General features: G+C 35.8%; 1 long non-coding RNA gene across 1 annotated transcript in view; it reads right to left on the bottom strand.

Moving 5' to 3' along the window:
• Positions 1 to 1,395: 1,395 nt before the first annotated feature.
• LOC107322569 overlaps positions 1,396 to 17,853 on the bottom strand; it is a 96,828-nt gene continuing 80,370 nt past the window's right edge. The window contains exons 2-3 of the long non-coding RNA XR_001558986.2: positions 5,513 to 5,625; positions 1,396 to 3,121 (exon numbers count right to left, since the gene is read on the bottom strand). This is a non-coding gene — a long non-coding RNA (uncharacterized LOC107322569). The remainder of the gene's footprint in view (positions 3,122 to 5,512; positions 5,626 to 17,853) is intronic.

Here is a 17,853-nt window from a genome sequence, read left to right as displayed (position 1 = left end):
TGGCTACAAAATGCAGTATGTTAAGAGAAACCCCTAGCATCTGTGGTAAACTGCAGGGAGCTGCAGGTGTACCCATGAGATGCTGCACTTGCTGCTGATCCATCTACCACATAAGAAATACTCCTTAGCTTGTGAACAGAACTGTATTGCTTTTAGAAGCCAACAAAAAGAACAGAACTGCAAGCACATATATTACTGCCTCTCTAGTTTTGTGTTTGTTTTTTTTAATGAAGTCATGGATTTCACAGTACCTTTTCAATATCTTCTGGGCAGATCAACTAGTGGATATAGCATGTGTTGGGTTTGTTTGTTTGTTTTTCATAATTACTCATGCAAGTGATTTTAAAATGTGCAAATACATTTTTCCAGAAACAAAGTTTGCAGCTAGAGTTAGCTGCCAGGAATGCAAGTTGGGCAGACCAGCACAAGTGGCAGCTTGCTTTTCTGCAGCAAATGTGGAACTCTTCCAGATTGTTCTTTCAGGAAATGTATGAACATAAAATAAAATTTAAAAAGAAGAGAAGCTAGTGGTATTCTCTTTCATGAATAATGTCTGCAAAAGACAAAGCAAGTAGTACTTGAAAAAGAGTGACATTTATGCACACTAAATGTTTATGAAGTTCTTGATGTTTTCCGTATGTAATTATCTCTCAACATTGCATCCTGACACTTAGGGAAGGCTACAGCAGCTGTTCCTTTTATAGCCAACTGTTATATTTCTTTCATACAGATAATTTTTCAATGTTTTTATGTACATATATACATGCATGTGTATACATTCACAGAAATGCATTTATTTATACACTTGCACATATATATTAATAAATGGCTAAGAGAGCAAGCCTTACTTTTGCTTCATAGTCTATCAGTGAATACCAAAACTGACAAAACTGACACTTCTGATGAATGGCTGAGTAGGATATAACAAAATTAAGAACTGGAAGTCAATAAGTTTTAATGCAGATACTTTCTTTAAGACAAATAAGAAGAAAACAAAGAAGAAACAGAGCTTGCCTTCATTTTTATTTTTTATCCTTAAAAAAATACACCTGCTGACTGACTGAGTTTTAAACCAACTCACAAACAAATCAGGAAACAGAATCTGGGTTCAGACATTTTACTCAGAGAATCAATCCATTTCTTCATGTTTCATTAATCAGTGTGGGAACAGTCAATTAATCATTGTGGGAAAGGATATCAGACGTGGTCAACAGCAACAGCAAACTTGGAATATTATAATAGATAAATAAATCTTCATTTAAGAAAGATAAAACTACTGACGATTCTCTCTTTTTTTTTCTTTTTTTTGGGGGGGGGGGGGGGGGGGGGGGAGAAGGGAATCGTTTTAAAAAAAAAACAAAACAACAACTACTGACTGGATTCTTCAGTTTCCTCTGGGCATTTACCACTGCTGAGTCAACGTGAAATACTAAAGTACTTACTCTCTCTGGACTATCTTTGGCTGCAGATGTCCTGTGGAGAGTCAGTCTGCCCTTTCAGCTGACAAATGGTTAGGATGTAAAGCTGGTACAGACAAAGGAAGCACTAGCTTTTAGTGCCTCCCCCCTTCCCACTGAACATACAGAGGACATCCCAGAGAAGCATGAATGGAAACAGTCCATGACACAGCAGAGCTCTTCTATTTAAAACCTTGACCATTACGAAAGATAATAGCTACACTAAAATAACACCAGATGATATTCCATCTATAACACAGTAGATGGGTAAAAGATAATTATAGCAAGTATATTCGTTTAGAGAGTTTCTCTGATCACTGGTGTCTGCTATTAATTATTTATTCTTAATTAATTAATTAACAATTATTAATTAATTATTTTAATTTTTAAGTACCAGTAGGTTTGCAATTTGTTTGCAAAGACTAGTGAGGAAAGCGTTGACTGATCCATACTGGCAATTTTAATCAAAGTTAAAGAGTAATAGTACATCAGTGTTTTCAGGTCAGGAGTGGCTGCAATGAAATGCCCACTTTTTTGGAGGGACCATTTTTTGCTTAGTTTTCTGATCAGTCTATTTTCCAAGCAAATTAAAGCCAGCATTAAATTTCCAGGTCTTTCTTACCAAATTCTAAAGGATAATCTTGATGTTTATCCAAGGTTAATATATTGAGATGATAGGTGTTCAAAGTCCCAGGATTTTCCACATTAATATTAGAACAGTATTCGTAGCACTTTCCAGAAAATAAGCAATTACTGTAAACAAAATCCAACATCCTTTCAAATTCAAACAAATAAAAAAGAAAATGTGAGGGCACTAGATAACAACAAAATGCAGCAAACACAAAGGGACTGTGAAAGAGATGAAATGTGGAAAGCAGTGATAATAAGCATAGAGTTTGTCCATGGTCAAGTTTAAAATCTCCTTATCAGCTGGGTTTCTTATGTGCTTGGCAAGGCATGCTTTAAACTAATATTGCTGTTATGCAGAAATTTCTAATTTGGCATCCCCTTCTAAAGGTCATACAGAAATTTTTTCTCAAAGCAAAACTGAAAATATTTATTCATAAATAAATATATTCCATAACAGCTTTAATGACATTTAACCACCCACTTACATTCAGTCACCCCGAATAAGTATATTGTTTCTATATACCGTAATTACTGTACAAGATAAAGGTCTCATATGTGCAACTAACCACTTAGTAAATGATAGGCTGTGTTGTTAATTACAGACATTGCTGAAATCATAAAATGAAAATCTTTTTCTAAGTTTCCTAATAATCTTCCCTCTAGGCAGTTTCCTATTAAACATGAATTCTATAGAAGCCTTAAGAAATTGTCATAATGCAGAAATATGTGTTTGAACAGTTCCTGCTGCCAGCAGCAAACTATAATTTATCACGCTCTGGGATATACAGGCTGTCATTAGTTCAACTTGAATTCATAAGAGCTTATTTATTCTGTTTTGTAGTCACATGGAAAGATTTGGTCTAAATAACATCAGGAGCATCTTGCAGGAATTTCTTGATGATACTGAAAGAAAGTTGTTCCAGCTCGTTTGTTTAGAAAACCCTTCTTCACAGCCATCAAACCATTATCCAGTTATCAGTGGTAAAAGGTGGGTAATTTTTGAAAAATATTTTTTAATCTATCTCTGCTGGAACCTAAAAAAAAAAAAAAAAAAGGAGAGAGAGAGAGTGAGAGATTTGGCCTGCTTAAATTTGCTTCAGATCATAAATTTCACAATTCCACTCAGAAGATAAAACAAAGCAGTGGTGTAGTAAGAGGGAACTGACTGGAGACACAAACTGGACTTTGAGAAAAAATATCACTCTGAAAAGAGATTCTGTTGTTACACATGTAATCTGGTTTTGCCTAAAGTTTCTGAACCTGTCCACCCATCCGAGACTGTATTGAATGTCAGTACATCAAGTATTAAAGTGTCTGAGAACTTTACAGTGCCTTTATAGATATGTAAAGGGCATGTTTTATGAACACTGATAAGGAGTATAACTTACATTACTTGCTCTTCCCATCCAAATTATGGGCAAAAGTAATTATAGCTTTTTCTTGGTTGGCTGAGGAAACTATACATTCCAGACTTCCTATCTCATATCTCTGAAATGTCTACACTCTCTCTTTTCACTCTAACAGAAATATCTCTGAGAGTTTATAGTTGCCATTTAGGAATAAAAGGAAGTACTGATTGGACTTCTGATTTATTTCAAATTCTTACTCACAATATTGGGAAGGACCTCAGGAATACCCAGAGGCTGGGTAACCAAGGGTTTCTATGCCAAAGATTTGAAGGCTCGGTTTTAAATTCCTCAGAGTTGCATCAGTAAAAGAGTTATGCATTTTCTTATTTTCTGTGGAGACTATGTCTGTAAAAGTTGTGATTCTAAAACTACAATATGCAATATTTTCATAGCAACATTCTATCTCAAGATCATTCTATAGTTGCTCCCAAAAATGATCAGTAGAACAGCTGGCAAATTTGAAGTTTGCTAAAACTTCTGCATTTAATCTCAAGGCTGTCAAACTCTGCAAGATGCTCATGCTCCTCTCCTAAAAGAAATATTGAAATAAATTCAAGGTTTCAAGCAGGAAAAAACAAAACCCAAAACAAAAACAAGTTCTTATTAAGAGTTTATAAATTAAAGGAAAAGTCACATATTTATGTCCAAAATTCTATTAAAAAGACTACAAAAACAAACAAAGAAAAGAAAAAAAACTTCCAATTTTTACTTTGAACGATATTCAGTTGAGGAGTTAATCAATCATATTACCCATAGAACCACAGAATGATTTGGGTTAGAAAGGATTTTCATCTCATACCAGTCCCCTGCTATGGGCATGGTTATCAAACTAGAATCAGATGCCTTGAATGATTCCAGGAATGGGGTAGCCTGTGTCAGCGCCTTATGACCCTCTGCATAAAGAATTCCTTCCTAACGTCTAACCTAGATTTGCCCTTTTTTTAGTATAAAACCATTCTATATCATTCTATAGTATAGTTGGTATTTTACTTTAATCCTCAGTTCCATAATGTCACATGGTAAAATAAGAATTTCAGATTTTGCTATTTTCTTTTTTTTCCTGTCTGCAAAGTCATGTTTAGTTAATATTTGTTCTCGTAAACATTTAATATCAGTGATAATTCTTGAGGCTTGTTATCTATTGTCAAATGAACTATCTTCTGAGTTCCAAGAAGTGAAACATTACCAGAAAAACTACATAAAGACTTTTCCAACTTTATTAAAACCTTCTCAGAAGCAAACTTCGGATAATTTTCAAGCAACTAGTTTGTATGTGTTCAAAGATCATGGAATTTTAAGGTAAGAAAGAAAATAGCAGTTTAACAAACTCATTTCATAATAGAATATCTTAGTTTATGGCCCCACTATCTTCTGGCTACTGTTAGCAAGAATGATTGAAAGAGTGAGTTGCAAAAGTAGTCTATGTGCTATCTGTTTATACGGGAGGCATACACAGACAAAGGCACATTCACATATGCCCTTCAAAATCATTACACATCTCCAAATAGCTGCAAGGCTTCGAAAATAAGCATGGTAAAGATTAAAAACCGAGCAGTTTAGTTATGTCTTGACAAAGAGAAGAAGTAACTGTGGGTAAAATGTTAATACCACTCTTCCCTTCTCTTTTATGTTGAATAAATTATTAATCTGCCATTTATTAACTTGCTGTGCATATTTCATGCTTTCTTTAAAGATTAATAATTACTTTATGCAACTTGAAGTATTTACACAGGATCTATAAGATTTTTTTCCACTCTGACAGTTTAAACACTACGTCATATAAAATATAGTTATTACTATTGCCTCGTCTGAAAGAAAGTTGTAAAAATATGTCTCGTTAATTTTATGAGGTCATACAGTTGATGTAAGGGAGTACTGAAGATTTCAGCTCAGAGCCGTAAGGCAAGTAAATTCATGTGGGCACACAGGTTGTCCCTGGGAGCAATGTTGCTGTACAGTCCACCAGCCAAGCAGGCCATGTGGCAGCCAGCCCCCTCTTTGGCGGTACTTACTTACTTTTTGAGCAATAGTGTCCTGGTCACACATGATGAACCAGCATGAAGCTCAGCATTCTTGAGGGCCAACACAGAACTATGCACGCAAATTTTACTTAATGGCTCTGCTGTAATCTGCGAACATAGATAAAGGAGCTATTAATGGAACCATTTGAAAGAGGGGAGAAGCACATGGCAGTGTGCCCAGGGACAGGTGCACAATGATAAATCAGCATGTTGTTGCAAAGCAGAACACAGAAAAGATTTACCAGAACCAGACGGTAACAGGATATGACATCTGTACTGTGCTGAAACTTACTAGTTTTGAACATTCTGTTTTTTTAAATGCATTTGAAATGGCCTAATAGGTTCAACTATTATTTTTTTTGTATCCAAATGGATTGGCAAACACTAATTGACAACTAGGATAAAGACGTACACCTGAATCATTTGAATTTAAGGGTAGGTGGACATCTAAGTTTTGGGGTCTAATTCCCAACTTACACATACTCATGAATATTAAATGTAGTGCAGAAAGGAAAAGAAAGCAAAACAAAGCAAAACAACAACAACAAAACAAACACATTAACCTCAGTACAAGGCTTTTGTCAAGTTCTGCAAGTGTCATTGAACTGGAAGTGACTGCATATTAATAAATCACACAATTGAGTCGGAAGGAACCTTTAAAGGTCAACTAATCCAATCCCCCTGCAATGAACAAGGACACCTACAGTTATACCAGGTTGCTCAGAGTCCCATCCAACCTGACCTTGGATGTCTCCAGGGACAGGGCAACCACCACCTCTATGTGCAATCTGTTCCAGTGCTTCAGCAGCCTTATCATTAGAAAAGGTCTTCCTTATTTCCAAACTAAATCTCTATTTTAGTTTGAAAACATTTCCTCTTGTCCTGTGACAACAAATCCTGCTAAAGAGTCTGTCACCTTCTTTCCTGTAGCTCCTCTTCAGATACTGAAAGGCCACTGTCAGGTCTCCCAGGAGCCTTCTCTTCTCCAGGCTGAACAGCCCCAGCTCGCTCAGACTGGTCTCTTAGGGTAAGTGTTCTGTTCCCTGGACCATTTCTGAGGCCCTCCTCTGGACACACTCCAAGAGGTCTGTGCCTCTCCTGCACTGAGGACTCCATATCTGGACAGAGTACTCCAGGTGAGGCCTCATTGGTGCAGAGCAGAGTGGTAGGATCACCTCCCTCAACCTGCGGGCCACATTTCTTTCAATGCGCCTCAGGATACAGTTGGTTTGGGGCTGTAACTGCACACTGCTGGTCTGTATCCAGTTTCCTATTCACCAGTACCCCCAGCTCTTTTTTTGTCAGGGGAATTCAATTGTCAAATCAATTATAACTTGTGTTTCCTCCAGAAAGGCTAAATCAATATAGAATGGAGATACAAAAGTTTGTTTCAAGATACAAACAGAATTATCCTACATAAAAGACTTTTGTATTTATTATTTATCTGTTGGTACTGGTGAAAAATAGCATCATTGAACACTTACTGAAATCCCAATTTGCTAAGATCACCATGAAATATTAAGAATTAAAAAAACAGTACATTTGGCAGCTGTAGTAATGCTGCCCATGGCAAAGCTGTACCACAAATCAATAAAGATGACTTAGACAACCATGCAGTCCCTTTCAAACTAATCTATTGGGTTTTGTTTGATTTTTTTTTCTTTAAATAGTAGGTCTCTGCTTATTATAATGGCAATTATGTTTACATCTTGCTATACATTGACATGGAATATTTAAGGTAACTATACAGCCATTGCTAGAAGACAAGCAAGAACCTGAGAGCAAGCACTAAAGGTAAATGCATATTTTCAGTAGTCAGTACAATTACTTGTAAGAATTTAAAGAGATAGCAGACAAAAAGTATTCAAAATTAAAGTAAATAAATAAATACAAATATCTCTATCCCTCTTTATCACTTTGCATATTATTACTGGCTTTTACTGTACTCTGTTACTAACATAACATGGATAAATACTTCCTGTCAGAAGAATTAGTACAGTAATTAATACTAATGCCAAAGTTCCAGCTATTTCTAAAGTGATCAGTATAAGCAGTTGACATTTCCAGAGACTATGCACTTTATAGTTGATTGCATATTTATGAGTATCTTATACGCTTAATGTTAAAGTAGAAAAATACAAGAGGCTCTCTAAATATCTTTGCTCCTCCTCCAAGTGACATTCATACAACTCTACAAGAAATCTCATAAAAGAAGGAGACTTAGAAACATGCTCAAAGCTCCTCAAATGAGCAGGACGAGAGGCACAAGTACAGTTTAAAAGATTTCAAAGCAACTAGTCAAGTTTTTACTGCCATGTACATGTTTTTATATCTCAGTGAATCAAATTCACAGTAGCCCTCCATCATTTCATCTAAATTCTGAATGTAGAGTATGCTATCATTTCACACACCTGACACTTCCCATTGTTTTAAAACACTGAGGAGCAGAAGAAACATATGAGCATTAAAAGGTGAAAGAGAAAGTTTCAGCCATAGCCAGAAAAGCATTTTCTTCCCATACATAATGTAGTTCACAGTTGAAAAGTTCAGAGGATAACACAATATTCATTGCTGGCTAGGCAATAGTCTAATATTGGGAATTATCAAATTCCAATGAGTATTGAGGGTTGGACAGGATAGACCATTACCACAAAGATGTTTTTCTGTGTTCTTATGAATACAGTTCTGGGTATTACCCCAAATCAGAACAAATAGTGACAGAGAATAATTAGAAGCATCTCTTTTCCTGCAGACTGCTATCTGCATTAGCTAACATTATTTCAGAGTAGAATGCAATGTAGAACACGAAGGGTAAAAAATATGCTTAAGTAATTCTATGGAAGAGAAGGAAATTAAATCAGTTTTTACTAATCTATAGGCTTTTTTGGCCACTGTTGATATAGAAACACCTGGATGTGTGTTAAACTAAAGTATTTTACCACCAGAAACTCAAGGTATTGGAGATAACTAAGGTGATGCATTTGTCCTTCAATAACTGGTGCAAGCTTCATTTCAAAATGAAAGAATAGCTACACAAAAGTTAAACAATCTGACAACACTCATTCTTTTCTTCTTCAGTAGAAATACATCATCTCCAGCCAACTTCCAGACACCTGAAATTTTAGTATTCCTACATCCCATTATTTTTGGTCTAAGAATCTGATCAAAGCAATTTGTTATAAACACATTTAGGTCTCTCTGATAGTAATGCCTCCTACTTATTTCTATGGAAACTGTGACAAAGAGCACAAAAAGCCAAATAAATAAATAAACAAATAAATAAATTTCAGCTACAAAATACTATTGTTCAACATAGTCACCACATTAGTTATGCCAGCAATACCACCATTTTCACTAGCAATAAACAAGAGCCTGCATGCTGTGCTTGTAAAAATCTGCACCAGTGGAGATGATCCACTGTCACCACTGCTGAAATGCACCACTTACCACCTCACTGTGCTCACATACACTGTTTGGTCTCCATAAACATTCAGCAAACACTGATGAATGTCAATGGGTGTGATTTTTCTGCATGGAGAAATTCAATGACATGCCTTTGCTTCATATGCACTTCCATGTCAGATGATATTTTGTCAGACTGCCCCTCTACTGCCATCTGTCATACAGCAATAAAATGTAACAGAATATTGGTGGGAAGGTTCAACTTGTACTGCTATACCACCAATATCTGCCTCTGACAGTGTGGGCCAACATAATAAAATAGGAACATTACTTTCAGAGCAGCCCTCAAAAAATATCTTTTGAATGACCTTTTCTAAATTAGTTGTTGATTTTAATTACAGGAACGAAGTGACAAAAGAATGGATTTGAATGACCTGCTTACTCCAGTCTGTAACACTGTGGGTACACACGGAGTCCCCACTGCTACTCTCAGACTTAATTAGATACATAATATAAAAGTTGCAGCTCTAAACTAGAGTGCTTGATTCTTCTTCATAAATAGAAAATTCTAGCTTTAAAAATCACTAATCAATACATAGTCTTAACAAAGGTATATAATTTCATTGTTTTCATGCTGCATCCTTTTAATAATGAATTCCGTGATTTAGATATAAGTGCTGAATAGTTTAGAATTAGTTGATACTTGCAAAACAACAGAAACATACTTATCTGAAATTCAGATTAGAAAAATAGAGTCATGGAACATTCTGAGCTGTGAGGGTCTCACAACGATCATTAAATCCAACTCCACACAACACCATCCAAAACTCAAACCCTATGTCTGAGAGCACTGATCAAATTCCTCTTGAATTCTGTCAGCTCAGAACCATGACCACTGCCCAGGGGAGCCTGTTCCAGGGCCCAGTAACACTCTAGTGAAGAACCATTTTCTAACTCTCAACATTAGCTCTGACACAGCCCCATGCCTGCATACATTCCATGTAATGAACTCCAGCAAAGTCCAGGAGCACGCTTGGAGATTTCATATGTATTCTGATGAGCAACACACTTCAAGGGAAGTCCTGGAACAGCCTGCAAAACTCAGCATGTATATATATCACAAAGACAGCAAAGCTTCAGCTTACCTCACAGTCATGACCATATTAATCTGTGCAAAAATTAATCTGCTATCTTCATGTAGTAGTTTGTTGCATCTTATAGACAACATCCGCACCTCACTCAGTTCATACTATTAAGTATTTGTAACATCCTAGGGTTTGTTAGTGTTTTCAAGCTATTCTCCACTTATTCCACCCACTTTCATTCCCCCCATGCTATTTTTTCGATAATGTAGCAAACTGAAATTCACAAAGAGGCATAATTGAGTATTATTCAACTAGTGTTTTAATATACCCACATCAGCTGAAAATCTTCAGGAGTTCACTGCTGCTGCCCAGATTTTTTGCATCCATGACTGTTTCTGCAATAAGATTCAAATTATTTCTAACCTGCTCCTACCAAAGTAGCCACTTCATTCTTTAATTATATTGCACTCTTCTTGTATTTCACCCCTCCACACACAGTCTATTGCACAATAATTTGTATTTATCTTTATGCCTGTGCTCTGCTTCTGCAGTTCCATTATATTTTGAATACAGAACTGTAAATACTTGGAATTCCATTTCTTAAATTCAAACATAAGTTTTGCTAAAAAACAACAAAAAAAAAAAGTGTTAACTTCTGATGCTTTTAAGTCTGTACAAACTAGTCATATTTGGAAATGCCTTAAAAAAAAAAAAAAGAAAGAAAAAAAAAAGTGAAGTGTTCTTCCTTAACAAAGTACTTTTCAAAAAACGCTGCTTTCAGACTGTATATGAGGCAATTAGGCCTTTACTGTTTTGAGGGGAGGAGGGAAGGTTCTAAAACAGCTGTGTAGTAATGATGGAATGTTTCCTTTGTTCCAGTGTTCAATAAACACAATAAATACGTCTCTTTATATAGAAAGATGGATGCAGGAAATGAATGCACACTTGTATGCGTGGAAGTGCATTGCTCTGAATGAAGGCCTGAAGAAGTCACTGAAAGCTTTCCATTCTTTTTAGACATCTTGCATTCTTGTCTGTATGGCTAATCTCTTTTAGGAGCATCTTGAAAATGAGCATATTATAGAATCAGAGAAACACCAAGGTTTAAAAAGACCTGCAAGATCATTCAGTCCACTCCATCAATACTTTCTACTAAACTATGTCCCTAGGCAGCCTGTTCCAGTTCCTGACCACTCTCTCAAAGAAGTGTGTTCTAATATCCAAACTGAATCTCCCCTGGTGCAACTTGCAGCCATTCCCTCTATTTCTAATTACCTAAGAGAACAGGCCAGCCCCCATCTCACTACAACCTCCCTTCAGGTAGTTGTACAGAGCAATAATGTCACCCTTGAGCCTCCTCTTCTCCACATGATATAATCCCAGCTCCCTCACCCGTTCCTCATAAGGCCTGTGCTCCAGACCCCTCACCAGCTTTTTTGCCCTTCTCTGAACACAGTCCAGGGCCTCAATGTCTTTCTTGCAGTGAAGGGTCAGCTAAAAGGGTGATTAGCCGTATCATTAACTAACTAAACCTGTGAAAGGTGGATCTGAGATCTCATGATCACTACAGCCATCTACCCAAGCACCCGGAGGTAGTACACCCTTTTAGGGATGTGTCTTTCCTTTGTAGGGGTGTACATTAGGAAGGAAACATCCCCGTGTAACTGCTACCATAATAAAGACTGTCTGCTTCTTAATATCATTTTTATCTTAAGAAGTTTTATTTGCGATAATGTTTGTCTTGAAATAGTATGAAGTTGTATCAAGCATTTTGCAGAACTAAATGAATATGAAATGAAGTGGCATAATTGCTTATTGCCAGGAATAATAATATGCATCTAATGTCTATCAGAGCTCTTTATAGTGGCCTCCAAAAAAATTAATGAAATAGACTTCACTTATGATTACTGCCTTAAAGACACTGTGTGACAGATTGCATTTAAAGCTTACTACTTAAGCTATTTATATGCCTCTACACCCCACCAACTATGTAGGAAACTTTTTTTTTTCTTTTTTCTTTTTTTCTTTTTTTTTTTTTTATCCTGAGAGTAAATTATTGCCATTTTGCTATGATGAATCCAATAATTTTCAAGATTTTTTTTTTTCCCTAAAAGTACATCCTTTACATTTCCATATTTTTCATTGCAGTCCCTTTTCTCTGTGCTGAAATCTGAACTCAGATTAGTAATGAAAAAAGCTGGGTAAAGGCAACAACCACTGCTAAATTCAAACAATTTGCATTTAAATCCTACAGCCAAGGCAAACCACAATTAATTCATGCCTTGCATCACAGGATATGGGAGATAAAAATGTCATCCCAGCCACTCATTCCTTTTGACACTGATGAGATTGTAGGAGTTAAACCACATATAGGCTGCATTCTCCATGGCACTTCCCACTCAGTGCCAATTAAGGGATTTCAGGGGAACAACTGTCTCTGATTTGGGTTTGGGTGTTTGTTTTGTTTTGTTTGTTTGTGGTGGGCTTTTGCTTGTTTTTACTTACTTTGTGCAGATACTTGTGTTTTGTTTAAAAAAAATAAAAAAGAAAAAAAAAGAAAAAAAAAGAAAAAAAAAGAAAAACTTGCCTCTAGAGGCATTCTGTTTTCCAACATCTCACTTTGACTTGCTGAAATACAATGGTAGTGAAAGTACTCCTTATTCTTGATCTCACAATACAGTTCATCACCTTCAAAGAAAATCCCAGTACAAATTCTTACCAGAAAAGAAACTTCATAAGCTCCTTGGGATAAAAGAGGCTTGTGAACAAGGTGTCCTTGCAGACAAGTTGTGCAGAAGCTTGCAAATTCCTCTCCACTTGATGTCTGTACTTACTTTGTAAACTCTCACCAAATAAGGCTTCAGTTACAAAGCCTCAACAACTTGAACTTATGAACTTTGGACTTACTGTACAGGCTTAATAGGCTAATTAATATTAACTTCTCAGCTCTCTAGGCAACATAGAGTTAATTCCACATGCAATGCATGATAGACGGTGTATGGTGACATACAAGGGAAAATATGTCTGGGAATTCTGTAGTCTTCAAGTATTTCAGCCAATGAGGAAAGGAGAAGGGACAATGATGTAGGGAAATGGGGACAAGAAGAGACCCTACAAGGGAAATACCCACACTCAACTCTCCCTTTATTCAAATAAAGAAAGCTAAGACTCTCCTCTGTCTCTTTTTGAGATAATCAAGCAACTGATCTGAACAAAAATTTTCACATCTCTGAAAATGCATCATCCTCAGAATCTGATCCTTGACAAACACTTATTTCTTTAAACCATCAACTGACCAAGGTCTGTTTTGATTTCTTTATAGTCTCAAGTGCTTAATTGATGCTATTCTTTTGACTCAGACCTGTTCACTACAAATTCCCAGAAATGGGCATACCTAGACAGATGTCACCTAGCTTGGCATCTTCTTTGAAGCTCCTGTTTTCTGCTGGCACTGCCTTGGTAGGATGTTATCCTCCTCCAGCCTCCCGAGTTCTTGCTTAGAGACTGAAAGCATATTCCCAATTGCAATCCTCTGGAAACAAACTAACTCTTTCCACAATCCCCCAGTTCTTTAAAGCATTCAGAGTTGCAGTTTTCCTGTGTGATGTCCTATGTGCAGCTGTACTGTGCTGTGCTTAACAGAAAGCAGTCCAGAATTCGGGCTTCAAGTATGTCCAGTCTTCAAGCAAGATTAATCAGCTGGTCATACTATAGACATGTTCAGAGCAGTATTCATTTGATGGAATACTCATAAACCAACAAAATAAATCCTTTTATTTTTTCAGATGGCTTAACCATCTGAAAAGATTTGTGTCTGATAAGCATCTCATATGAGAATAAGAAAGGTTACCGAAGAAGCCTCTCATTAATACCTATGGTCAGTTAATTTACAAAGTAATGCACTGGGAAGCCTCTGAAGATCTTCAGAAGAACATTAATAAGCTTATCTCCTCTCCTGGTGCTGGATATAAAAATGGGAACAGCTTTAGAATGCTCCATTGAAGAAAGGTGTCACCCTTAATTTCAGATTTAAAAAATAGTTGCTTGAACCTGTGATATTAAGTCAATGACTATTTACCTATGCTTTCCAACTGAGATTTTTCATGAAATCCAGACATAAAGACATGTAGATTTCTTTGAATAACATCCCACTTCACAGTGTGACTGCAAATATTTTAAAACAAGCAGTTTCTAGAATACTTCTCACAGTGTAAATCTTCAGTAATTAGTTCCTACTAGAATTTGCTACAGACAGGATTAAACAAATAATTTTTTTATTATTATTTTTTTTTTTACAATTATTATTAACACATGACCTATTTGATTTGTTGGAGGGCATTACTGTCAACAGCATGTGAATATCTGTTCTGTTTAAAAGAAGTAGAACTATGCTTGTTGGAGACAGGCTAATTTTGTTTGTACTTTGGTGTTTCAGAAGTGGTTAATTTATGGCAAAAAGACACATAATTGTTATATAAAAGGCTTTTATGTATATCTGACGGTGCCTGGAACATAAAAAAGTATTCTGCATAGACTTCATAAGAAAATCAAACACATTAGAAGTCAAAGATGTTAGTGGAAACAATTTTGTGTAACTGCTCATTTTTCAGCCCACATTGATAGAATAAAGACAGTTTATGTAAACAAATGTAACTATTTGACGCTAATCATTACCATTCATATAGTAGGAAATGTTAATCATCAGCAGATTTAAGGACAAAGAAAAGGACAGCAGACTTACAAGTTGACTTGTAAATCAGGAGGAGATGGAGAGACTGTTCTGCTGCTGGGTGCAACCGTTTCCCCTGTCCCCCAGGATTCTGTGCTGAAGTTATCAGTGTAAGCCTGTGCTGTCTGCTCCTCTGGAAAATTGTTCTCTCTTTCTTTTTTTAAACTACTTCAATAAAGCTGTTCCCTGAAGAAAAGTTCTTCCCTGAATAGCTAAAGGGCTCAAACTGGAAAATGCAAATAGCCTAGGAAGATTTTGCCCATTCCCACAAGTAGTATTTATCCAGAATTTCTTAATAAAATAGTGCATTTAGCCAAGGTAGGCATCACAACTGATATGTTAATTAGTAAATATTAATAAACAAACAAGCATCAACAACAACAACAACAACAAAAAGCAGGTTAGAATTTCAGATAAAGTGCTACAGATGATTATTTAAACTTTGAGAATGCCAAGTGTTCATTTCACTTATCTCATAGTCCCATCATGTTCAAATAACAATTTGTTCTGCAAATAATATTAATTCAGTATTAACTCTCTAAAACAACAAAAAAATCAACCAACAAACACCATCATCAAAACCTACTTTTAAGCGGGTTTTATGAGGCAGAGAAAAATGTATGTTTCAGGAAGAGAGATCAGGAAATGCTGGGAAATGAGGTCATAAAGAGGCTTGAAAATATTCCTTTATGTAAACACCAGGAGATGAAAAATTCTGCTCTAGTTACTTGCTAAGGTAGCTTATAGTCAGAAGGATGACGAATGTGAAAAATGATGGTAATATTTTTCAGGTATGAGTATGGCTGAACATATGACAGGGATCTGAGTTCATGAGAATTTGTAGTAAGAGAAATAAACTGGATTGATGATGCAAAATACTGGGAATGAAGGTAAGAAGGTGCATGCATCATTGTTGGCTGAAAAGTATCTCTGGGTAGAAAAAAAAGTAGATGTTATAAAGTCAGGCTGAAGAAGAAGTTTTCATGCAGAAATCTGAAATTTTGTGTTCATTTAACACATTCAGTAGGTTTTCTTTCACTCATATATGAACTAGATACCCCAAACCCAACTGAAAAAAGCAAACTAATCAAACACCAAAATACCTAATAAATCACTATTAATTGCCATTCTTCTCAAAGATGTGGGGAAATGAGGAGTGGCATCTGTGATGGAATCTGCCTTCTCTCTGCTCCCTTGGTATGATTCTTCTACCAGCTGCTTGCCTTTTTACTGCACTGTAATAGCATCTAGCAATGAAGTCTGTTCTAATGGCTCATGCAAGAGAAGTTTTTTCATTAATACGTTAAGAATTCTAACCCAACATACTACAGTGACATTAGCCAAGTTACAGTTTCAAATCTACATATGTCTTTGTTAAGGTTTAATTGTAGAGTTAATGAATTATTAGCATCAGCTTCTCTTGCACATATTATTACAATGCAGTGATTTATGTATATGCATGCTATTAAGTTATGGAAACCACACCTTTTATCCTACAAAAGTATTTGGGAGAATTAGAAAGCACAGTTTTAAGTCCAAAACACTGACTTTCAAGTGACCCTCTTCTGAATGATTGTCCACAGTCTCTGCTATAGTTACAAGTAATACTCCATATTTTTACAGATGTAGTTAAAATGGTAACTTCAAATACCATTGAGGCCTTGTTGCCCTTTTATGATACAACAAATATGGAATGGGACCAAAAGACATGCTACAGAAAATTGTATATAAAAAGAGGAAAAAAAAATGTTCCAACACAGACGGTCATCAACAGGCTGTTTCGCAGGGAATGTAACACCTGGGACAAGAGAACAAATTTTTCATTTTGTGTGAAATGAGAGTAATAACCCATGAAAAACAAAACAAAACAAAACAAAACAAAACAAAAACAGCTACTGTAACAAGACAATGAGAAAAACCCAACACTTCTCTCTTTCATTTGGGAGCTTAAAACTTTCTCTACATTGTTTACAACTTATTTTCAATATGATCCTGACTATGGAACAGTTTTTGCATCTATCACGTAATTGTCACAATTATTACGCTGTCACAAACAAGTCCTACATTCACACTTCCTCCAGAAACAGCTTCAAATCATTGCCCACTCTTGCCCTACAGCACACCATTACAGACTTTACAGAAACTTTGGAGACTTGTCATTCTTTTTAATGTAGCAACTTTTTTATTCTTCAGTCATAATGAGTTCACTGCTGAGCACCACACATATCCTTAACAAATACTAATCTACAAAATATTTCAGAAAGAGATAGATAGGCACAATTCTATGATGGATTTCACTCACACAAGCAGATTTTCATATAATTAGATTTGACAGAAATCAGTTTTTAAAACATAGCATGCTTGTTTCTCACCTCCCTTCTCTTGTAGCTGCCCTACATATTTCTCCTACTTCTGAAGTAGCTCAAAGTAATCACCTAATGTGACCACTTCTTGGTTCATTTCTGTAGTGAAAACTGCAAGCTGCAAGCAGTTTCACAAGGTAGAAATAAGAAATGTTTAATATTCAGAAGTGCAAACAAAATACACTGTTCAAAATATTCTCTAAACAGTTAAATATATATATATATATATATATATACAGGAAAATAAAGGCAATCCCATGGAAAACTTAATAAAATTTTTGCAGGGAGTCTTAACACTTGGGACAAGAGAAATAATTGATGTTGCAGAGTGATATACACCTGTGTGCAGACTGCATATCTCTATTCTCTATAGTAAGAAGAAAAATAGCATCTCTAAAACTTGAGGGAGTTGTAAATTAACTGAATTAATGCCTTAAGCATTTACTCAGAACAAAGATAAAACTTCAGGTCTTCCCTGTGGAGTTATCCATATTAAAATGATAGCTATCTCCTTCCATTAATACAGTAAATAGAAACAATCAACCACTAAGCAACTAAGTTTAATAAAATTAGTTAAATAAAGCTCTGTAAGTAGGTAAATGCATGTTAACCTACTATATAGTGAGTACAGAGAGAAATTTACTGAGAGAATTCAAGATGTCTATGTTTAAAACAAGTTTGCTTACTACAGTGCCTTGATTAATTTCCAAAATCAAGCTTCTTTTAAGATAGTCTCGATTAGTACTGGGTGTTCAAT

This window comes from Coturnix japonica, chromosome 1 (genome assembly GCF_001577835.2).
Source record: "Coturnix japonica isolate 7356 chromosome 1, Coturnix japonica 2.1, whole genome shotgun sequence".
Taxonomy (NCBI): domain Eukaryota; kingdom Metazoa; phylum Chordata; class Aves; order Galliformes; family Phasianidae; genus Coturnix; species Coturnix japonica.
Note: the sequence above shows the minus strand (reverse complement) of the source record. Positions and strands in the feature narration are given on the sequence as shown.